This window comes from Bufo gargarizans, chromosome 10, assembly GCF_014858855.1.
Source record: "Bufo gargarizans isolate SCDJY-AF-19 chromosome 10, ASM1485885v1, whole genome shotgun sequence".
NCBI classification, from domain to species: domain Eukaryota; kingdom Metazoa; phylum Chordata; class Amphibia; order Anura; family Bufonidae; genus Bufo; species Bufo gargarizans.
In genome coordinates, this window is record NC_058089.1 from 98,010,761 (window position 1) to 98,036,449 (window position 25,689).

Sequence of the window (25,689 nt, forward strand, 5' to 3'; positions counted from 1 at the left end):
GTAAGAGATGTAGAATGGGTGCAGTGCGATGTGCAGGATGTTTGTAGAGAGCAGCGCAGTTTTTGTTATAAGTGTGTTCATGTTTTTGGATGAAATATTTTCAGTGTTACGCTTTCACTTATTCTGAGCCAAAATCTCCATGTAACTCTTTTCATAATTGTTCCCCACTGTTCGCAGCTGACTGTCCCTGGAATATTCAACCTTTAGGAAGAATCTGATGTACAGGCATTATCTGTGAAGATTTCAGAACAGGCAAATCAAGCCTTAAATATCTTAAAATATATATATATATATATATATATATATATATATATATATTCTTCAGTTTACTCAGTGTTGAGTAAATCGAAGTTCACAAAGTGGACTTCGATCCGAATTTCAGGAAAAATGTGATATGCCAAGAAGTCGAATTTCTTTGTGCTTTAAAAAAAATATAGGAAAGTTGAATATATTGGAGCACTCTAACTGCATATAAAGCCATTTTTAATGTTCTGACGAGCCAGCCATTTTCTCCAGTCTCAGGAAACATCTAGCAGCTTAGAAAATGTAGCAACAGTGACCAACACCTGTATTTCGCTCGCATTACGAGAATATTACATTGCCGATCAAGAAAATAATCTCGAATTCACAAATACTGGACGAATATTCGCCCAAATATTCATGAAATATCGCAAGATCGAATATAGCCTCTGCCGCTCATTACTAGTCATCCCGCACCGCGCGAGATTTTGCCCTGGATCTTTGCGTCCTCTTTGCAATCAAACAGATGAGGTAAGTATGATTTATTTATTTATTTTAAATTGAAAGCTCTAAAATGCTTTAATATGGAACTCAGATGCCACAATCAGCGATGAACACAGCATCTGAGGGGGTTAAATGATGGGGGGGGGGGGAGTGGTGCAATCTCTTGATCCCCGTCATTGCACCCGCTATTGACAAAGAGATGCGCTTCGTGATGAAGTAATTTGTCACTAAGAAAATCTTTTTGTAAGAGCAGTCGAATCGAATTTTACAGAACTTCGTTCATCGGTGCTAGGATCTGTCTTCAGTATCAGGTAGAAGGTTATCTTTCCATAATTTTCTACTCTCTAAGGCCACCTGCATTGTTGTGCAGAAAAACTCCAATGCCAGCAAAATGTCTAAGATTTTGGGAGGATTTCACCTTTTGCCTGCAGCAAAACCGGATCAATGCCACACACAAAAAAAAACTAAAAAAAAATGTGAGTAACACATGCGGTTTTTGGTGCGGATTTGGTGCAGAAATTTGCATAAATATCTGTGCGGATTTTCTGTTTGTAAACTTGCACCCGTGGGCAGGTAGCCTAAATAACTCATTTCCAACCTGTTGAAATACTATAACTTTCATTATGCCCCATCAGGATCATATATTACAGACTATTACCCTAAATGACTATGATTAGTGATAAGCGAATTTCATATTTTAAAATTTGTTTTCGGTTCATGTTGGGGTATTTTAATAATTGCGTTATGGATTCCGTTATCTCCTGCATAACGGAAACTGGACAGATCCATTTTGAAGCCCATAGACTTCTATTATGACGGAATTAATAACAGAATGCCTCTAAAGGCATTCTATTATGCATTCCGTCATAGAATTGCGTTATGGTCCGTGGTAACGGAATCGATAACTCAATTCACCTTTTACTAAAAAACGAAGTGGGAAGGAATTTCATTAGCGGAAATTCGCTCATCTCTGTTCATGACAGTGGTAAATTTGAGTCAAAATATTTCATTTTTATTTATAAAAAGTACCAAATTTACCAAACATTTAGAAAAATTTGCAATTTTCAAAATTTCTATTTCTCTGCTTTTAAAACAGATAGTGATACCTCCTAAAATAGCTATTACTTTACATTTATTTTTATTACCCTGATTCTGTAGTTTACAGAAACATGCAATATGAGGTTGTAAACTGCTGTACGGGCACACGGCAGTGCACAAAAGGAAAGGAACGCCATATGGTTTTTGAAAGGCAGATTTTAGTCAATTGTCTTAGGTAAGGTTTTCTTTTTTGCGGGATGAGATGACGATTTGATTAGTACTATTTTTGGGTGCGTATGACTTTTTGATCACTTAGTATTTTACTTTTTGTGATGTAAGGTGACAAAAAATGGCTTTTTTTACACCGTTTAATTTTTTTTTTACGGTGTTCACCTGAGGGGTTAGTTCATGTGATATTTTCATACATCATGTTCTTACAGATGTGGCGATACCTAATATGTATACTTTTTTTATTTTTTTTATTTTAAGTTTTACACAATAACAGTATTTTTTAAACAAAAAAAATGTTTTAGTGTCTCCATATTTTGAGAGTCATATTTTGTTTTATCTTTTCCCTATTGTTTTATGTAGGAGCTCATTTTTTAAGAGATGAGGTGACGGTTTGATTGGTACTATTTTGGGGGACATATGCCTTTTGATCGCTTGTACTTTTTGTGATGTAAGGTGACAAAAAAATTATTGTTTTCAAACAGTTTTTATTTTATTTTTTCTTACGGCGTTTAGGTGAGGGGGTGGATAATGTGATATTTTCATATAGCCAGCCATTATGGACGCGTCAATACTCAATATGTCTGGTTTTCAGTTTTTTTCTATTTTTTTCTTACAATTTTATGTGTTTTATTTTAGGAATTATTTTTTTTTTAGTTGAAACTTTCTTTTTTTATTATGAAAATCACATTTTTTTTTTTTTATGCTTTTTATTTTTGCCCCACTCTGGGACTTCAACTTCTGGGGTCTGATCCCCTCTGCAATGCATTACAGTACAACCTGGATCTCATAGGTTTCCGTAGAAGGCAAGCTCCAATACCTATGGAAGGCATCGGGCTTGCCTTCTCTGCCATCGGGTCCTGCCACTGCAGCGCAACCCTCTGCATGCCGCTGTCAGCTTTGACCGCGGCATATAAGAGGTTAACACGTCTGCATCAGTGTTTTCACCGATGCCGGCATATTCAGCAGGGGCCCGGCTGTCAGTGACTGCCGGTTCCATGCCGCTGATTGGGCGGGCACAGCTCCTGCACACGCCCGATCAGCCCTCCGTACATGTACGGCGCTGGTCCTTAAGTTACATAGTTACATAGTTAATACGGTTGAAAAAAGACATACGTCCATCAAGTTCAACCAAGGGATAGGTGGGGACGCGTATCCCAGAAGGAAGTGAGACTCAGATTTCTACACGTTTTCATAAGCATTTATGTGTTTTACTTTTAAAAATTTGTCTAAACCCTTTTTGAAACTGTCCATTGTTTCTGCTGTGACCACGTCCTGAGGAAGTCTATTCCACAGATTCACAGTTCTTACAGTAAAGAAGCTTTGACGCTTGTGGCGACTGAACTTTTTATTCTTCAGTTGGAGGCAGTGCCCCCTTGTCTTTTGAGCACATTTTACATGGAACAGCTTTTCGCTATATTTTTTGTATGGCCCATTTATATACTTGTACAGGTTAATCATGTCCCCCTTTAGACGTCTCTTCTCAAGACTTAATAAATTCTATTCTTTTAATCTTTCTTCATAACGAAAAACCTCCATGCCCCTTATCAGTTTAGTCGCTCTCCTCTGTACTTTTTCCAGGTGCAGTGCATCCTTTCTATGTACTGGTGCCCAGAACTGGACTGCGTATTCCAGATGAGGCCGCACCAGCGCTTTGTAAAGTGGTAGTATTACATCCCTGCCCCGCGAGTCCATGCCTCGTTTAATGCATGACAATATCCTGGTGGCCTTAGAAGCAGCTGATTGACATTGTATACTATAATTTAATCTACCATCCACAAGGACACCCAAATCCTTCTCAAAAAGTGACTCTCCCAGTGCTACATCGCCTAGGACATATGAAGCACAGAGATTATTACTACCAAAATGCATAACTTTACATTTGTCCACATTGAACCTCATTTGCCAAGTTGATGCCAAAGTCACGTCCACCAGCGCCATACATGCACGGCGTGGGTCCTTAAGGGGTTAAAGGAACACAACATATTAACACAACATATTAAAACTCATATGTGAATATTCTATGTAATTTAAAGGGGGAAAAAAACACACAGGTGGATAGTTTTCTGAATGTAATTGTTTGAAGTCCCTCCATATATTTTACTTCTTGTTCTGACTATTTCACTTCCTCTTTTAGCACAGCAAAGAGCCTCGCTTGACTTTCTCATTCAGACCATTCACTGTGGTCAGAAGGAGCTCCTCTGCAGTGACTTATCACACATTACACTGATAAGTGCAATTCTCTTCTGTAGGTATCTTTATTAAGGCCTATCAAATGAACAATAGAGCTATCATATTGTTATCCTAAATTCTACAGTATACTATTATACTAGCAGATAACACATTTCTCTTGCAACAGCAATAAATGAACAATGGGATCCCCATCTATATAGGAGTTTCATCTTTCTGTGTGGACTGCTACAGAAGCACAATATTTTGTTTTTGATTTTCTATGTTATAGTACTGCTAAAATTAAAAACGGCCCAAAAAAATTTTATTAATTTTTTATATAAATATTGAGTGACAGAAGTGTCCCCTTAACTAGGTAGGTTTTTATTCTCCTCAGTGACCTTATAAGATATGGTTTGCCACCTTTATTGTATTCTATGTCATTAGCCCTCTGTGTATGTCTGTTTTGTGCTTCACAGTCACAGTGTTGTCCTGTTTCCTGGCTCCCAGAAAGGAGGAGGAGAACCCCAGCATTAGTGTGGGCCCAGACAGATCAATAGGCCCAAACCAAGACCGCAAGCTAAACAAAAAGACTGGGAATTCTTTGTTAAGTATATTCAAGCAGACGATTCCAGACAATTGTTAACTTTGGTTCTATGTGTGAAATAAAGAATATTTGGGGCTGGTAATTCATTAATCGGATGCAAAACAGGTAGAAATCAGGAGCTAAGCATCATAACTGTAAATGGTTGCACAATATTACATGTATGATTAACTACAATCTGTTCAAAACAATTTCAGTGTTCTTGTTCGCTTAAAATTGAGCAAAGCAAAGACAGAGGAGACAAAGCAAAACAGAAAAACAATAATAGCATAGTGTATATAATATAATTCGCTATCTGAATAAAATATAGTAAAATAGCCTAATATAATGCAATGTAATATATGAATATAGTATAGTAAAATATTACAATGAAATAGCATAATATAGTCCATTGGGATATCTAGTCTCTTTTGCTTGGTTCCTTACATCATGTCTAATGAAGAAACATTATGATTTACAAAAAACTTGACCTACGGACAACAGTGGCTCTGTCTTATGGAAAGCAGTGGACCCTTTTTTCTTATCTCAGCCAATCCTTTAACAATAACATGGTTAGATCTGGATTATATATGACAGTTGCTGTAGTGGGATCTACTTAGGGTACTTTTAAACAGATTGAGCTCTGACTGATAATATAACAAGCTGATCGGTAATCATTTAAAGAACTTTGTTGATGGGCCGATGCAGATTGAAAGAGGAACAATTGATCGTTCGATCTCTTGCCCCTATTCAGTTTGCATATTGTCGGATAGGTTTTGCCGACCAGTGGCATTTTTATGCTTGCACAAAAGAACCAGTCCCTCGACAAACAAGCTGATTGATACCTTGCTAATATGGGGCAATGATCAGGAATGAGCTTTCGTTTGGCCAATTATCGGCCAATGTTAAAGGTTACTTAGCTCTTTCTAGTAACGTCACTAGCACTGAGCCACACGTCAGAAGACATTTATCAACGTGTGGTGATAAAGCTCCGTTTTCAAAGATTTTCCATCAGTCTGATATTATTGGCCTGCTAACTGCAGCACTGCCCCCGCTCTTATGATTCAGAGCAGCACTGTGGTAACCATCTCTGTCTAGTACACAATGAGCGGAGCTGTGTAGTTCCAGTGCCAACTTCTGGCACTGGACCTGCAAGGTCACAGTTGATCAGGAGTGGGAAGGTGATTCAAGGCATTGGACTCTCGCCTGTCAGATAATGATGCCCTATCCTTAGAAAAGGCCATCAATCTTAATATCCTGGACACCCCCTTCAAGACCCTTTTACATTTGCCAAGAGTCAGGCCAATTATCAGGAACAAACATTCCTATCAACAGTCATTCCTGATAACTGGTCCATCCAAAGTTAGACCGAAGTTCTTAGACTCACCAGAGGAAAATATTTCTTAGAACTTACTCTCTGTGTTGGTCCCATGTTCATATGTGACTGTATTGCTGAGAAAGATGACATTTTTGTATATGCAAATGAGCCTCTAGGAGCAACAGGGACATTGCTGTTACACCTAGAGGCTATGCTCTTTTTGCAACTGCTGTGTCTGCACTTTGAATAACTTTAGGAGAACTTAGGGGCAGGCGTAACAACATTTTCACTGCCTAAACCCAAAGTACAGAGGACGCGGCAGTTGCAGAGAGAACAGAGCCTCTTGGGGTGACAGCAACATTTGCATATATTAACATTTTTATCAGCGATGCGGGCACATATAAACATGGGACCAACACAGATGCCTTCAGCTGCCAAGTGCACATGTAACAGGTCAGCCAGTTTCATAGGTACAAATCTAGTGACAGATTCCCTCTAATCACCAGTGATGGCCAGTTTGCATTGTTCACCCGCGAACACATGTGGGCTGCCATCTTTTCTCACAAGTCCAGCGAGGGACAGGTAAGCCCTTACCTGTGCCTGTGCCGCGAGCCGGTCTGAAACAAATGCGGTCACCGGGAGCAGGCATTTCTGAGAACAGCCACCGGGGGTCTTTATCGGGCTTTTCTCGGAACTGCCTGCTCCCGCTGACCGCATTTGTTTCAGACCGGCTCGAGGCACAGGCACAGGTAAGGACTTACCTCTGCATCGCTGGACTTGTGAGTGAAGATGGCAGATCGCATGTGTTCGCGGACGAACAATGCAAACTGGTCATCACCGCTAATCACCATGCATAAAGGGATAATTGATCCATTTAAATGCAGCTCACACTAGAGGGCAATGAGTTCATTCCCAATCATCGCCTTATGTACATGAACCCTTGGTCTATTTATGTATTGTCTCTGAACTGCCCACATTGTGGCAGTGCAAAACTGAGACAGAAAGTTTCCGCTTGCCTTCTTTTTGGGAACCTTAGTGCACATTATTCATTTCACCAGTGACAATAAATGACACTAAAGCGTTATTGCGTTTATTTGTATGTGAGAGTGCTGAGGAAAAACATTTCAACTTAACCTTAGATAACATAGATTACTGAGATGGATCTGTTCCTTCAGGGTCTTTTGCAACTGGCCAGCGCAATATGTTTCTACAATGTGCATCCATACATCACTGCTATTTAGGAGAAAGAGTCAGGCAAAAGCAGTCTCTTTAATCCTGCCCTTGCCACCCAGCAGTGTTGTAAGTTTTTGATCCCCCCCCCCCCCCTTTCAGGCAACACTAATTGGAATGCTAACCCTGTAAAAACCTTCCAAGATACATCTTTTTAGAAAATACATTCTTGGCATCTTCTGCAGGTTGGCTGATCACATGTACTTGCTAAAATGTAAGTTTTAGGGGTTTCAAGCAAATGTGTTACAAGTACTAGTGTTGGGCGAGCATGCTCGGCCGAACACCATTTTGACTCGAGCATCACGATGATGTCACGGCTGAGGATGGGGAAAACCCTCAGCCGTGCGATGTCCAAAGATGTTAATGGCTGCTCGGCCAGGACGACAGAATTAGGGAGCAGGTCACCTCCTAACACATCCCTAATCCGTCCCTAACTCCTAGCTGCATGGGCCGACCTTGAAGGTAGGAGGGCCCATGCTCAGGAACCTCGGGTCCCTACTCGACCTCCGACCGGTCCCGGAACTAGGAGTGAGGGTAAGACGACCTGTTCCTTCTGGACACGGAGGAACAGGAGTCTCACTGGCCAAGCTGCAAGGAATGGGGAACAAATACAACATACAGATATGACAGGCGAACTACAGTAGTTCCAAACGTACCTGTCATAGCCACACTGACTGGAACCCATGCATGACTACTGATGTCCACAAAACACTAAGGGACACCGCACACATATCACATATCACACAGGTAACCAGGACATCCATAGTTGCAATAAACAGATAACAAAGGAAAACATCAGGTGAACATCAAGATAAAACCTATGACCACAAGGGTGGCCCCCACTGGCAGGTGGAATACACAGGAGGCTGCTCCAGCTAACCATGGCTGAAGTACCCCTCAGACACGTTCTAAACACTGAGGCTTTATAGGCCCAAGTAGCCACACCCAACAAACACACCCAGTGTTCACACACACAGAAGGGAATTAACCCTTCAAACACAAGGCAAGGGAAGACGGCCACTTAAAGGGGAATACACACAAACCACACACTTCACCTGTTGCCATGGGCAACGGCATGTGTGGCAATCATGTCCTGGGGATCAGCCATAGGGCTGAGACACTGCCACCACACTCACTCAACACCACACGTTGCCACGGACAACCAAATGAAGGAAAGTGTCACACAACATACCATAGGCCGTGACAGATGATCAGCACATCACGTGTGCTTGAGCGCGATGCTCAAGTCTCCTCTCCGCAGGTTTGTTGGCTGTTACGCAGCCAATAAACATACGGGGAAGTGCTGGCACTCACTGTAATGCCGTAGCCATGCTGGTTACCGTCATTACAGTGGCTGGCACCTATATAGCACCCGATGACACGTGGTTCGGCTCAGTCTTAGTCAGGGAGAGCTGCAGCAGAAGGGACAGATAGTGTAGGGACAGGAATATTATTTTTTTAGCAGGGTTTAGTGTTGAAAGGTGTTAGAAACCCAAAAGTCCTTTTAAGGACTATTGTTTTATCTGGCTGCAATATATATTATTAGCTCAACCTGCGCTAAATTGCATGCAATTCTTTGGCCGCTGCTGACACAACCTCTGCTACATCTGTTGTGTTACATTTGCGCATCATAAATATCTGAGACATTCAGCGCAATTGTTTGACCGCTGCTGACAGCGACATTACCTGCGCTACATCTCCTGTATAACGTTTGCACATCCTAAATAGCTGTGATATTCATTGTAATTTTTTCGCCGCTGGTGACAGCAACATTACCTGTGTTACATCTCCTGTATGAAGTTTGCGCATCCTAAATATCTGTGACATTCAGTTAACTTTTTGCTGCTGGTGACAGCGACATTACCTGCATTACATCTCCTGTATATCATTTGCATATCCTAAATAGCTATGACATTCAGTGTAATTTTTTCACCGCTGGTGACAGCAACAATACCTGGGCTACATCTCCTATATAACGTTTGAGCATATATACCATTTAATATGCTCAAGGCGAGCAGTAAGGGACAGAGAAGTGGCCGTGCAGCTGATGGTGCACGCAGAGACCGTGGCCCTGGGCGCAGTGAAACTGTGCCTGCTGCCAGAGCACAAGAAACACACTCATCCACGATACCTAGCTTCATATCCCAGTTTGCAGGGCAGCTCAGGACACCACTCTCGAAGTCACACCAGTGCGACCAGGTAGTCGGTTGGATTGCAGCAGATAATGCTTCCAGTCGGTTAAGAACCACCCTGTCTTTCACAAAGTCCAGTCTCAGTGGCCAAGAATCTGGTCAACAGAATGCTCACCCTGATCCTCCTTCCTCCCACCATGGAGAGTCTTGCCAAACAAGTGATTTCATCGCCATTCCTTGATTTGGGCCTCTCGCCAAGCCCGCTTGAAGAGGGACATGAGGAGATCTTGTGCACTGATTCGCAAACTCTTGAGCATCCACAGTCAGAAGAAGATGACAGTGGGGAATGGCAATTAGTGTTTCACCAGGTGGATGATGATGATGAGACACAGTTGCCAATAAGTCAATAGCAATTAGTGTTTCAAGAGGTTGATGATGAGGATGAGACACAGTTGTCAATAAGTGAGGTTCATGTTAGGTGAACAAGTCAGGAGTATGAGCAGAGTGAGGAAGTGGAAGAGGAGGTGGTGGACGATAAAATCACTGACCCAACCTGGGAAGGTGGCAAGCCGAGTGAGGACAGCAGTACAGAGGTGGAGGGATCCGCAGCACCGCAACAGGCTGGAAGAGGCAGTGGGGTGGCAAAAGGAAGAAGGCAGGCTACACCAAACAGGCCCGCAACGGTTCCCCGGAGCACCTTGCAGCAATCTCCCTTGACAAGGGGTAGGTGTTTCGCAGTCTGGAGCTTTTTTGAGGAAAGTGCAGACAATAAAAGAATTGTCATTTGCAACCTGTGCCGTACCAAAATGAGCAGGGGTGTGAACACTAGCAACCTCACCACCACCAGCATGATCCGCCACATGGCATGAAAGCACCCTAATAGGTGGGCCGAACGCCTGGGTCCACAATCAGTGTCTGAGGGGTCACATCACTGCCTCCTCTTCCCCTATGATACGTGCTGGCAAATCCCCTGTCCAAGACGCAGACCCAGCCTCCTGCCCTGCACCTGGACCTTTGCAAGCACATCACATCCACTTTTGTGTCCCAGCGCAGCGTACAGATGTCCATACAGATGTACAGATGTCCAGGCCTTTGAACGAAAGTGCAAATGCCCAGCTACCCACCCAAAGGCCATAGCACTAAAAGCGCACCTTTCCAAATTGCTGGCCCTGGAAATGTTGCCATTTAGGCTTGTGGACACTGAGGCTTTCCGCAGCCTGATGGCGGTGGCTGTCCCTTGTTACTCAGTCCTTAGCCGCCACTATTTTTTCCCGGTATGCCGTCCCCGCCTTACACCAGCATGTGTCCTGTAACATCACCTGTGCAATGACCACACACCATGCCTAGCCCACGTGTTCAACTTAGTGGTTCATCGGTTTCTCAAAACCTACCCCAATTTGCCTGAGCTACTGGTGAAAGTGCGCCGCGTGTGAGCACATTTCCGAAAGTCATCTACAGCTGCCGCCGGTCTGGCAACGCTGCAGCAGCGCTTTCAATTACCAGCTCACCGACTGTTGTGCGACGTGAGCATTTGCTGGAACTCCACATTCCAGGCTTTGTGAACAGCAGAGGGCAGTAGTGGGCAGTAGTGGAATACCAGCTGCAACATGGTCGTTGCCTTTCCAGTAAGCTTTCGCTCTTCACAAGCGACGAGTGAACATGGATGTCTGACCTCTGTGAGGTTTTACGCAACTTTGAGGAATCAACTCAGATGGTGAGCGTCGATGCTTCTATTATCAGCGGAACCCTCCCACTTCTATGTCTACTGAAACACTCGCTGCTCACAATGAAGGCGGATGCTTTACATGTGGAAGAGGTGGAAATGGGGGAATACAGTACACAGGGTGATAGCCAGATCACCCTTAGTTCGTCTTCTCAGCGCGAATTGGATGATGATGAGGAGGAGCAGGAGACGGTTGCCTCCGCTACAGAGGGTAGTACCCATAGCAGGTTTATTCCATCTGTTCAGCGTGGATGGGCCGAAGAGGAGTAAGACGATGAGGAGATTGAGAGTCATCGTCCTGATGAGGACAGCAAAGTCTTGTCTGTTGGGACTCTGGCACACATGGCTGACTTTATGTTATGCCGCCATTCCCGTGACCCTTGCTTTATACTAATTTTGGCCAACACTGATTACTGGTTGTTCACCCTTCTCGACCCCCGCTACAAATAGAACTTCTCATCTCTCATTCCTGTTGTGGATAGGACTAGCAAAATGGTGCAATACCAGAAGGACCTTGTGGAAAAATTGCTCCAAAAATTTTCAGCTTACAACGCTGGCGGCAGAATACGTAGTTTCTTGGGCAACCGAGGAGGGGAGACGAGGGGAACACACAGCAGTTACAACAGAGGCAACACTCTCCAAGGCTTGGACAGTTTTATGACACCCCGCCAGCACCCTCACCCTGATGCGCGGCCTAGTGACACAAGGAGGGAAAAGTTTTGGAAGATGGTGAAGGAGTACGTAGCAGACCGTGTCAGCGTCCTCAGTGATCCCTCTGTGCCTTACAACTATAGGGTGTCCAAGCTGGACAAGTGGCACAAACTGGCGCTCTACACCTTGGAGGTGCTGGCCTGCCCTGCCGCCAGCGTTTTGTCAGAGCGGGTATTTAGTGCTGCTGGGGGCATAATAACTGAAAAGCGCATCCGCCTGTCAACTGAAAATGCTGACAGGTTGACTCTTATCAAAATAAACAAGGCCTGGATTGTCCCTGACTTCTCTACTCCACCAGAGGAAAGCGACTGAACATAAAGGCACTTTAAATGTGTCTTTTATGGTGTATTGAATACACTGTATTCCTAAGCACCACTTCCACCACAAAAAATGGTATATGGTTCAATCTTCCTTTTCTTGTCCTTCTCCTCCTCCTCCATCATATCAACATGCTTATTAGGCTGCCCTTGCTCCTAATTTTTTAGAGGGTCAGCTCAGCAGCAGATCCTCACCCCTGATGTTTTAGAGGGTCACCAGCAGGCCCTCGCCCATAATGTTTGAGATGGTCAGATGAGCAGCAGGCCCTCGCCCCTAATGTTTTAGATGGTCAGATCAGCAGCAGGCACTCGACATTTATGTTTCATAGGGTCAGCTCAGCAGCATGCCCTCGCCCCTAATGTTTTAGAGGATCACCAGCAGGCCCTTGCTCCTAATGTTTTTGAGGGTCACTAGCAGGCCATAAATCATAATTTTTCAAGGCTGTGTATGATGCCCTCCTTTATGTGTAATAAAGGGTGTATTGTAGTGCCGGTTCCTTGTAATTTTTGGCAGCCCTTTCACTGCAGTTTTCTACAGAAAACTAGAAGACACAAAATGAAGATCCGACTGTCTGGATCCAAAACTAAGGAACCAAAGGGATAGCCCTGCAACAGACCTGGCTCTCTCCCTAACTGCTCAGCCTATGCAAAAATCTCAATGGTAGATGATCGCATATCCTCGTTCCTCGACTGTATAACACCTGAACACCCTATAATAGTGAGGGGACACGACCACCGGCTCCCTACACTTGATACGGAGGGAGTCAGGGTCACCTGGGATCCAGCAAACAGGAAAATAAAAATGAATGAGCAAAACTTATCTGTAGAAGACTCAGTAGTAGCATCCAACATGCACACACTCCAGGAAGTTGTATAAACCGCAAAGTGATGCAGTATGGGAAGGGATTTAAAGGGATGCAATCAGTGCAACTACATGACAACTGAGAGAGGCTAACAAGATGAGAAAATGAAAGCAAAACAAAAGGAACCTCAAGGAGGAGGTTCTGAAGGACGTCTGTCAGAGCTTCTCAGATGTCTGGTGGTGACAATAGGCGTTATGAGTGTAGGAGTCCCACTATCTGAACAATTGTACCACAATGTAAATGAGGCCCTCCTTTATGTGATATACAGGCTGTATCGGAGTGCCTCTTCCTTGTAACTTTTGGCAGCACTTGCAGTTTATATACAAGTAAATATACAGGAAAGAATGTTTCCTAATAATTTTCCTCTAAAATCGATTTTATCTTCGGTTTTCTGCGTATTATTGTCAGTTTGTAAAAGTGGCGTACTACTCGGACAACATCGTTCCCAGCAGCGATCTGGGAGTCCAAGATGCATCCAGACCTCCTCCCCATGCTGTTCCCAAACCATTTCAGTGGTGTTTCCATCAGTTTCTGACCTTTTCCTGTGAACCTGATACCTCCCCCTCTTCAGAGCAGGGGGTGCCTGGTTTAATGCTCTGGTTCTCCTATTGACTTCCATTGTGCTCGGGTGCTCTGTAGAGTGCCTGAGCATCCCAAAGTGTTCTACTCGAGCATCAGAACACCCGAGCATTTTGGTGCTCGATCAACACTAGTAAGTACATCTCATGCTACATAAAGCCTACTGCCCTGGCTACTTGCTGACCCAATTCTGTAATTCTGCTATGCATGGTCAACATGTGGATCCAGAATAAACTATAATTTTTAGTCATAGAGCGAATCGCTCAAAATTTGATGCGCTCGATTCAGCTTAATCAGTTAACCGAGTTAAATAGTACGATAGTCTACCCAAATTTAAAGAGCTCCAACTGGCCTGAAAACTTGTGTATGACACTCTGTGGTCTCTTAAGACTATGTTTTCTCTCTTGTCACTCCGTTTTTTAAAAATAATTCTTGAGAATTTTTTTTCTCGGTCTCCCAAAAATTTCTCCGAATCTAATCACCAAAATTTTGAAATGCAGCTCAAAATGTTAAAAATTTCAGGTCAAAACCAAGCTATTTGGAATAATTTTGCTCACCTCTCATAATTTGTCAAATTGTGCAAATGACCATAATCCAGAACTTGAACCTTTAAGTCAGTTTTTACCTTTTACTTCCTTTTTCTACATTTCTGGTTTAACAAACATAATGTGTAGGGCTTATATCTAGGGATCAGGGAATCGACTTTGGATGAAACATCTGAGGTCGATTTGCATAAAACTTTGTTAGAATACTGTACGGAGCTCCATACAGTATTAGAATGAATTGGCTCAGATGAAAAATGTATTTTTACTGTTAAAAACCTTTTCCCGAACTCGATTTTGGTTCCAAGTGGTACCTTGGAACCGAACCCGAGTTCGGGAAAAGGTTGTGAACCAAAACTAGGCTGCATCTTTAAAGGTTTAATAGGGCGTGTAGAAACTTCTAACATGGCTTATGACATAACCACTAAATTAAGGATCTACTCCTTCTGTCCTGTTTCCTACCTGTTTCTTCCTGCACTTATGTCCAAACTTTTAGAAATAGCATACCCTTTCTTTACCATATTCCCTCTCTGCACCATTCTTATTATTCCTATTTCTTCTACCTCATTGTTATGTGACCGAATTTCAAGCAAGATGGAGGAGGAAAGTTTGAATATTTTAGTTTTTTATACTATTTCAGGATAAATCGATTCACTGACACGAAGCACGAGGAAATTCAGCCTCTAGGCGAATCGAATTTATCCTGAAATTTATCCTGCCATGATAAGTAGAGATGATCGAATCCCACAAAGTGGAATTCGATTCGCTCATCTCTACTTATCATGGCAGTCAAGGCGCACTGCTGCATTCCACCAAATACTGCTCTGTGTATGGGGCTGTTCAGAATGATTTTTATTTCATTACTACATTAAGGCTGATTACTGGCAGTGCACATGAGTAATGTTACCAGAAGGAAAATGACTGCGCTCCTTATCTCTTTTCACTGTCCTCTTTTGTGTTCTAGTCTGTTAATATTTTTAATGTAGTAATTGTACATTTTGTTTTTCATAGTTGTGCTGAGTACACATGAGTTATCCAAAGTCTACTGCCCTGTGTCACTGCAAAAAAATGTAAGTGACAAATTCTAATGGGACTTTGTCCTGACATTTGTTAATATGGTAGGTATGTTTTTTCGAAATTTGTTAAGAACTGTTTGTTCTCTGGATTATTAATCTATGACTAAACTTTGTACCTTATACTCATCAGGCTGGTTGTGATGCTTCACAGCAGATCATTGTTTACCATCCATTCCAGATCATATTAAGACCTAGATCATCATTATTCATCTCTATGAAGCTTAGAAGAACTCTGCCGACAAATATGTTGTATGAAATGGATGATAATAAATAGATAATAGATACTTAATAGATAAAGAGAAAAATATGAGATAGATAAGTATGTATATAGATATGAGAGAGAAAGAGATAGATAGCTAGAAAGAAAGAAAGAATAATGATAGATAGATATATAGATAGATAGATAGATAGATAGATAGATAGATAGATTCATTAACCAATGAACATATAATTTTTGGTAACTAACTTTGCCCAGGTGTCGCAGGATGTACACTATTGATAAATGTATGTTCTTTGCACGTTTTATGCGCGTCCAATATACTGTACTATATTGATGGTTTTTATTCACTGGATCATAACAGTCATTGAATGATTTATGCATCATTTCTGCACAATTTTCTAAGTTTGTTACTAGAAATTATATATTTAGTTAATTGACTAATAAATTGAACAATTTTTACTCCCATTCATACTGCACTTATACACATGCCTCACTGCTTGAGAAAGGCCTCCTTGTGCTGGGCTTAAATGTTTTATTTGGGGTGAATAAAGCGGGTCCACTCCCTTTTCACCAACTTTGGAGTGCTGCCTTATTCTTCTAATTATATATCCATCGGCCTCTAACCCACGGCTTGGAAAGAACGGCACCCGTCTGTCAACATTTGACTTCTGCTGCTGTGTTTTTATAGATAGATAGATATGACATAAATAGATAGATTAGATTTCCACATCATTCATCGAACCAGAGCATCCAAACACTAATGACATTTCATTTGTCTAAATCAGCATTGTGTCTAAAGATGAGCAAATTTCTTCAAGGCCATCTTGCTTGAAGATCCAGCGCGAAATCTAGCGCAGGGGTGGTGACGTTATATGTCACCGCGTGCAAGATTTTTAATGAAGATGGCCACAGCGGCCTCTTCGCGCCAAAAGTGGTGAGCAGCAGAGGTGAGGTTTTTTTTTTGTTTTTTTCCGCCATTTCAGGAAAAAACGATTTGTTACCATGAAGCGTGTGTAAGTTCGGCTTCGCAGAGAATCAAATTTTTCCTGAAATTCGGATCGAAGTCCACTTCATTAACTTCTATTCGCTCAACGCTAAATGTGCCATATGATTGATATTATAGACTCTCTTTTTATTTTATGTTTTTTGTACAAAATAAATTTTTTTTTCTAGACAGACAGCTTCTAGATGAAACATGACCTTCTTGGCCCTACACAAGTCAGCTGAACCCACCACTTTGTGTGGGACCAGCCAACCATTTGTATATGACATGTTCGTGAATCATGAATCTTTCTATTCATTAAATATATTCTGGTTGCCCACTTTCTATTTTATCTAAAAAAAAATTGGGGGCATTGGATTTTTTCTTATAAATCAGTATTGCTTGTGAAAACTTTACAATTACGGAATGTCAAATGGCTGATGGTAAAGACTCTGAGGAGCACCAGAGTATAGGACGGGAACACCAGACGTCCTCGAGGCAAGAATGTGACAAAACTCAGGATAAAACTGGTTTCACAACCAGTAGAAATTCTTTTATTTGGGAAATAGACAGCTCAGGGCATGCTAATAAGTAGTGTATGTAAAAATGTATCAATGGTGGGTTTAAAATATTCTCCACGCTCATAACCATAACATGGGATCATTTTCTAATTTAGAGAAAAGAGAGGACAATCAACCTATTATGAAACTCTCTTCATTCATGAAACTCTGTTCATTCGTTTGTTCCCATACTGTTGTAGGTGCTAATTGAGGTGTAAGAATGCACAAGAAGACAAATAAAAGTGAAAAGCTCGGGGCAAACATCCTACACAGAATATTTGCTAAAACAGGGGATGGATACATAGACATAAAGTAATACAAATTGAAGGCAAATCGTGTGGTTTTCTAAAGCTAGCATAATCAATTTCTGTTACAAAGCCTCAGTCCAAAAAATGACTTCTATCAGAGAGAGTTGTGGGCATGCTCTGTGACATGTGCAGAGATTAGTCACATTGGGCCAGATTTATCATTAGCTCAGGTCAGAATAATGGAGTGAAAGTCCCAAAAAAAGTCCCAAACGCTAAAACGGCGCACAAATTTGCGACTTTTTTCTGCTCTGCACTATCCTCGCCAGTTTTCTGAAAGTGGGCGTGTTTTCTTATGTAAATGAATCTCTAGACAAATTTACTATTGGGACTATTTAAACAGTCGCAAAAAAGTTGCAATTTCACTCCAGTGAGGACCATGCTTATATTATGAGACTTTTTAATAGAACATGCGACTTTTTCATAAAAACGTGCAACTTTTTCATAAAAACGTGCGACTTTTGTAAAGCTGCTTACTGACGGATAAACTGCTACCGTCAAACCACATTTATTACAGTCTTAAAGGTCCGATCATAAATCTGACTTGGCTAAAACTGACTTTAGCCATATGTGAAAGTGGAGTGAGCTGTCAGAGTAATGATAGATCTGGCCCATTGTGTGAAAGGGCCTCCATGTCCTGCTATACAGACTTCACCAGACTCTCTACGTACAGAGATATTCTTCCCTAGAAGCTATTGGGGTCATTTGTGAAACTGGTGTAAGGCAGAACTGGCTTAGTTGCCCATAGCAACCAATCAGATTCCACCTTTCATTTTTCACAAATGAAAGGTGCAATCTGATTGGATGTAATGGGCAACTAAGCCAGTTCTACTTTCACCAGCTTTATAAATCTCCCCCTATGTATCTAGAGAATGCCTTCATGAAATAGTGGGTATGCGGAGGTACAGTAGAGGCCCTATGGATATTTATGGAATGAAGGGTACATAGAAGTACAGTACCTCTATGGCTAGTACCTCTATGGAAGGGTATATAGAGGTACAGTACCTCTATGATATAGTGGATAGATTGGAGAGGCGCTAATCGATTTATTGGTGGATAGGCTTTGTGCTTCTCCGTATTGCATGTCATGTACTAATGTTTTTCAACTTTATAAAATATTTTTTTTCAAGATCATTATGAAGGTTTACTATGTTTCATACATTTATAAATTCCACCATCAAATTGTATATAACCTCTGTTAATACAAATGGTTCATATTCAGGATCACATCCTTTTATATCTCATCCATATCAGCCATACACTACACGGTTAAGCCTTCACTTATTTGCCTGATTTTAGCCCATCACTCAAGTCCTTTGTTGAGGTTCCATTCATCTGCTGATGTTAGTTAAATTATTTCTTAAATTAAATTAACTCCTTTTGTCCCCATGGGAAAAAAATGGATAAAGAGAAAATAAGCTTCTTTCTCTTCAACATGGTTGTCTGGACTCTGAATGTGTGACATTAATAAACTGTAACCTGAGATCTTTTCGCATAGGATCTGCAGGGTCCTCCAGGCCTCCAATTGTTTTGCTAATCAAGATTATTGCTACCATTGAGATGTTGAAGTATAGCCAAACTGACAAAAAAAAAAAAGAAAAAAAAAACTGCTTCCCATGAGATAGTTCTGTATGTTTAGTCAGGGTGTCGGCAGATATTAACATATAAATGAAGTCTGCCCCTTAATAGATACAGAAAATATGCAAACACACACACATACAAAAACCTTATGCAACGTAAATCAAACAAACTTCTTTTCTCCACTCTTCCATGCAAATCAACGAAAGAGGAGCAAAAAAAAAAAAAGTTGAATTTGTACCAAACAATTTTATTTCAAATACTAAAGAGAAAAAAAAAAATTCTCCCCCCTGTTGATAGCAACAGGAGACTGATTATGCCTGGAGAAGTACAAATAGTCGAAAAAAAGAGGCACACCACCAAGTCAGCATGTCCTATGCTCTTACATTCTGTAACAGTGGTTCTTGGATGCATCTCAGGGCGCACAGACTAAAAGAGTTATCTTTTGCCTGGAGGTTGAACATATGAAAACAGTGTAGAAATCTGACCATGAATGATGTTACCAAAAAAAAAATTATATTTTGCTCGGTTCGATCTCCCAGATGTCATGTTCTAACAGAATTTTGTCTGCTACGGACTGTTTGTATGACAAAAGTGAATTTATAGTAAATAACAACAATCAAACATATTTTTTATCATGTCAGTGTCTTCCATTTTTCCATTATTTCTCAGTTATACAACATCATTTTGTTTATTGTGGCCTTTATATGGTATTTTCTTAAAGGGCATCTGTCAGCAGATTTGTACCTATGACACTGGCTGACCTGTTACATGTGCGCTTGGCAGCTGAAGACATCTGTGTTGATCCCATGTTCATATGTGCCCGCATTGCGGAGAAAAATGAAATTTTAATATATGTAAATGAGCCACTAGGGGGTATCTGGGTGTTGCCGTTACACCTAGAGGCTCTGCTCTCTGCCACGCCCTCTGTACATTGATTGACAGGGCCAAAACAGGAATGATCACTTTTACACTGCCTGCTCCTATCAATCAGAGGGCTCAGCAGTCGCAGAGAGAGTTGAGCCTCTAGGTGTAATGGCAATGCCCCTGTTACACCTAGAGGCTCTGCTCTCTGCCACGCCCTCTGTACATTGATTGACAGGGCCAAACAGGAATGATCACTTTTACACTGCCTGCTTCTATCAATCAGAGGGCTCAGCAGTCGCAGAGAGAGCTGAGCCTCTAGGTGTAATGGTAACGCCCCTGTTGTTCCTAGAGGCTCATTTGCATATATTAAAACATCATTTGTCTCAGCAATGTGGGCACATATGAACATGGAACCATTACAGATGCCTTCAACTTTTGTGTATCTAGAAAATGTACAGTAAACAAGATCTAGTTCACAAGTTAATTTTCAAGATTAAGAGTCCTGCACAATGTTCACAATTTAAAAAAAATAATGAGGTCAGAGGTTTGGAGCTCCCTATTCTGCTTTACCGCTACACATTCAACGGAATTGGAGGGCAGCATAAACTAGCTACATAAAGATCCTAATTGAAATGTTGGGTCTATTTTGTTCAGCCGAGTCATTTTCCTAAAATCTCTATTGAGTATCTCCAGCAGGTCCTGGGTGATGTAGTCCACTAAATGCAATGCCCATGAGTCTCTGTGTTCATAAGCTCCTGGCTCTCCCTGCCTGATTGACAGCTTTCTCCCTATGCACAATAAACATAAAAAGTTGCCAATCATCTGCTGGAGATTGGGGGAGCCACATCTCATGAATAATAGGACTCAAGCACTTGGGTCTCGCTGAAGCTTCTCACTGGGGATTATCAGAACATGGCTTGGCCAACGGAAAGTACGTGCCCCAGTGTTTCAATCTGGGTTTATGTTGCTAAATTATGTTGGCCTCAGATAGGGCAGAATAAAACTGGTGCCAGATTCCCTTTGAAGACCTCTAGATTATATTCTAATTCTAGAATATTAGTTATTGTTTTAGGTTAGATTCATATCTTTGTGGTCTGGAGAGGAACGGACTACTGAAGTTACTATATCTGACAAAGCTGGACATCATCAGGCACCGCCTATAATACGACCCAGCGGGGAACCAGTGGGTTTCTGGCATAAAAGTCAGCTTTCTGCTAGAAAAATACCAGTAACTTCAGAAGTCTGCACCTCTGCCGGAACAGAGATTTACTAATTGCTAAGTTCACATCTAGATTTACTGAATGGAGATGTGAACCTACCTCTAGAACTAGGAGAATTCTAGACTGATTTATTTTATTTATGTCACTGATTAGGTGTTGTGCCCACCTAGATAAGATATTACATTAGGCAAGATCGGTGCTACCAAAGGCGTGTCCATAAGTGAGCATCTGTATGCCTATACAACTGGCTAAATCGTCCATTGACTGATATTAAAAATTAAGAAATTTGTGTTGCATATGTATTTTTCACATTTGTAAAATGTTCATTTAAAAGCTCAACCATGTTTTTCAATTTTGTTGGACTGACGTATAATGGTTCAATAAACGCTAAAAAGAAATCCTAATGACATATTTCTATAGGTACTCTATGGTAATAGTCTGAAGATCTTTCCCTATACCACTGTTGTCATGTTAATTGAACTTTATTCATATGTAGGTGCATTTTGTCCTCAAAGGAGATGTCCACTTAAAATGTAATGGGTCATGTAGAACTTTATAGTAGCTTTTAGGAAACTTGGGGTCCAGACAAGTCAGTATATAATTTGAAATGTGCAAAGTCCACACAGACATAATAATAATAAGTAACTCACTAATGTAAAACCAGCTTAAACATTAACTTCATATAACATGTGTAAAAGAAAACACTGCTGTTTCCTGCAAAAAAAGAGCATCCACAGTAGAAATTAATAGGAGATTGCTGACCAGGTCAACTTCAAAGGGAGAAACATGCCCTTGCTGTGTTTGTAGCAGTATGTGTCCACTTAAATTAGAAAGATCTAATTAATTTCTACAGTCAGCCACTTCCTGATACTGGGAGGCACTTTATTTCAAAAGATTACCATGAATATAATCACTGCAATAGGATTGTGGGGACTGGCTTAGCACTTAGTCCATGCTGTAAAACACTTTGGAGGACATTTATCAAACCAGATATGTCAGGTTTGTGTTGTAAAAATTTCACATGTCATGCCAATTGTGACTTTTTTGAGACATTTAGGAGACACGCCACAAAGTGGTCTATGTTTAATGCAGTAAAGGAGAGAATAGTCCTGGATTATGTTGCATTTACGATCTGCAACACTTGAAATGTTGCAGAAAAATCTAAGAAAAGTTGCATCCTACACCAGGCATCACCCTTTTAAGACTAAGCCATCAAGATCTGTTGCTGGTACCACCCTTTGCAATTGCCAACCAATGACGTTCCAGATATGCTTGATGGGAGACATGCCTGGAGATGCTGCAGGCATGGTAGCACATTTAGGCCACCAAGGCTGTTCACAGAAGCATGAGCAATATACAACCTGGAGTTGTCCTGTTGAAACATTTTGGAGAAATGGGATACCTCTTGTTCTTTGACCAAGTCATGCCAAGCTGTTAGTGTGCCATAAACGACTTGATCTGATTTTTGAGGTTTCATATGTTTGCATTTATTCTGGCTTTTATGCCCCTACCACACGCAACAGATTGGATCTAAGTGCTTAATAATTTGATCATCTGCAGATCTTAGCAACACCTGCTACTTCTTTGATTCACATAACCTTATGGCTCGTCCTTCTTGGTGTTGCATTTTCTAGGTTGGGGAATGTATTTCATTGGATCCTTTCACTCACGCTTGTACCATTGTCTTGGCAACTTTACTGCCAAGCATGCTACCTACATTCTTCAACCGTGTAAGGTTGAGTGGGATATTGCAATGAAAGCAACTATAAATAGGGCATCTTGAGGTTGACGTCAGATATTTTGTTGAATCTGGTGAACTTTCATTGCCAAGACTGTTGTAGCCTGAAGACCAACTGTACTGTTCCAGAGTTACCTCTCCAATTCTAATTTGTGCTTTACTAATTAAATTACTTTCCTACAATGTAACATAATCTTTTAACAAAAGTATTCATGTAAATGACTTCACAAGAAGGGAGGTAATCAACATGTCATGGGAGTGAGAGTTCCTGTGATCTTGGACATCATCTCAATACACTGCTATCATTGTGGATGGGGTGTTAAATACAAGAATCATTTAAACTCATGTTCTTCTTTAATTTATGTTTTGGTATAATTACCGTGCTTGTTTAATTATGTATTTTCATTCTTCTCAGACAGGAAGCTGTCAACCTGTCATACCACTATGTTACGTGAGCTATTCTGTCTGTGACATGTTACTGAATCAACTGTGGGCCAGGTGAACAGGTTATTCTGTATCTGCGTTCAGCAGCTTAATATCATACTGAGCTAAGTGGAAAAGGTTTACAATAAATTATATAGCAAATCATGTTTAGAGGTAGAGATGAACAAATCGCTTCTACGCAAATTGAATTTGTTACGAATTTCCCAAGAATTCAAATTTTGTTGAATCCCAAACTTTTAGGATTAGGCCATATAAATCGCTAAAAATGGCAGCCATCATTTTATAGATCAGGAGACAGAGAAGAAGACATCTACCACCAGAAAGAGATAATTACAAAAAATATATATACAAATGAAAAAATCTAACGAGTGCGGTGTGTTAAACGGGCTGTTTGTTACCATCGGCTTCCATTCGTTTACCCATAGTTATATATGTCATTTTGATATTATGAATGCTATGTTGGCGATAAAAGCTTGAAAAGGGTTGGGTACAGTCTAAGGATACCTCAGTGTGTCAAACATGACTTTTTCAAAGCAACTGGGGTGCTTTCAATTTTGGTTGAACGTATTTGGTCCGAATCAAATCTGAAGGCCGATTCAATACAATCAGTCCCAAAATAAATTTTGGGAAATTCACTTGCGTCTATTCAGAGCTAAATATACAAGTCAATAAGCTGTATCTCGAAGTTCTTTACCCTACATTCACATCAGTGTTCTTAAATGCAGATTTTCACTGGATCCAGCATTGCTGGGCAACCACCAGGCACCGCTGTACGCCATTGACTATAATGGAGGATCTCACATTAAAGCACACAGCAGCTCTCACCTTCCCCTCCACCAGCCGAGCATGGATGACTACAGCTGGAAGCGTTACAGTGAATCAGGAAAAATGGAAATATCCAGCTCAGAGATGGTGAAAAAATCGTAGCTTTATTGCGGCATAAAATCTTCGACACACAGGACAAGTTCGGTTACGCGTTTCAGACCATAAACAGATAGCGGTCCTTCCTCATGACATATCGAACTTCTGACAAAACTGCACCTTATGAGCTGTTCACACAGCTGACCATGCAATCAATCGATCACATGATCGTGGGAAACAGCACACATGGCGCAATCACACATGTCTAATCAACTTGAAAATAGAATACAAAAAGTAAAATCACAAATGTTGACGAACAACCTGGACAGATGTACAGTCAATACATATACATTTAAAAACAATGGCAAAAATGAAGGGAAATATATGTATATACACACATGTGCAATGCATAAAGGTATATAGGGAATATACCTGAGCACATAATGGAGGGTCTGTCTGCTTTCCAGCATGAATGCCAGGTTTCGGCTAGACAAGAAGTCTGGCCAAAAGCTGGCATTGAACCTGAATGTGGCTGGATCCCCTCTAGATCCTATTATAATCAATGGGCACCCGGCAGTGAATGGCAGTACTCGGCTATGCAAAGCAAAATCCAGTAGCATGTCCCTCTGCCAGATTAGGCTACCAGATTTCTGAACGCATATGTGAATCTAACCTTATTCTAGTCAACCAAAGTGAAAATGACAGAGATATCTAATTGAACAGTGTCCATCTTGTTTAATATATACAGGTCCTTCTAAAAAAATTAGCATATTGTGATAAAGTTTATTATTTTCTGTAATGTACTGATGAATATTAGACTTTCATATATTTTAGATTCATTACACACAACTGAAGTAGTTTTAAGCCTTTTATTGTTTTAATATTGATGATTTTGGCATACAGCTCATGAAAACCCAAAATTCCTATCTCAAAAAATTAGCATATTTAATCCGACCAATAAAATAAAAGTGTTTTTAATACAAAAAAAAGTCAACCTTCAAATAATTATGTTCAGTTATGCACTCAATACTTGGTCGGGAATCCTTTTGCAGAAATGACTGCTTCAATGCGGCGTGGCATGGAGGCAATCAGCCTGTGGCACTGCTGAGGTGTTATGGAGGCCCAGGATGCTTCGATAGCTGGCCTTAAGCTCATCCAGAGTGTTGGGTCTTGCGTCTCTCAACTTTCTCTTCAGGTCAGGAGAGTTGGCAGGCCAATTGAGCACAGTAATACCATGGTCAGTAAACCATTTGCAGGTGTTTAGAGTTAATTAGTTGATTCAGATGAATAGGTTAATAACTCGTTTAGAGAACCTTTTTATGATATGCTAATTTTTTTAGATAGGAATTTTGGGTTTTCATGAGCTGTATGCCAAAATCATCAATATTAAAACAATAAAAGGCTTGAACTACTTCAGTTGTGTGTAATGAATCTAAAATATATGAAAGTCTAATGTTTAGCAGTACATTACAGAAAATAATGAACTTTATCACAATATGCTAATTTTTTTAGAAGGACCTGTACATATAAGCAATACCATTAGGCCTTAATTCTCAAATTGGGGTGAATAAGCCTTGTAATTTAACTGTTATTGGGGTGCCCACCTTGTTTCACAGATAAGCAATTCTTCTATGCCTTGATTCTCAAATTGAGGTCTATGG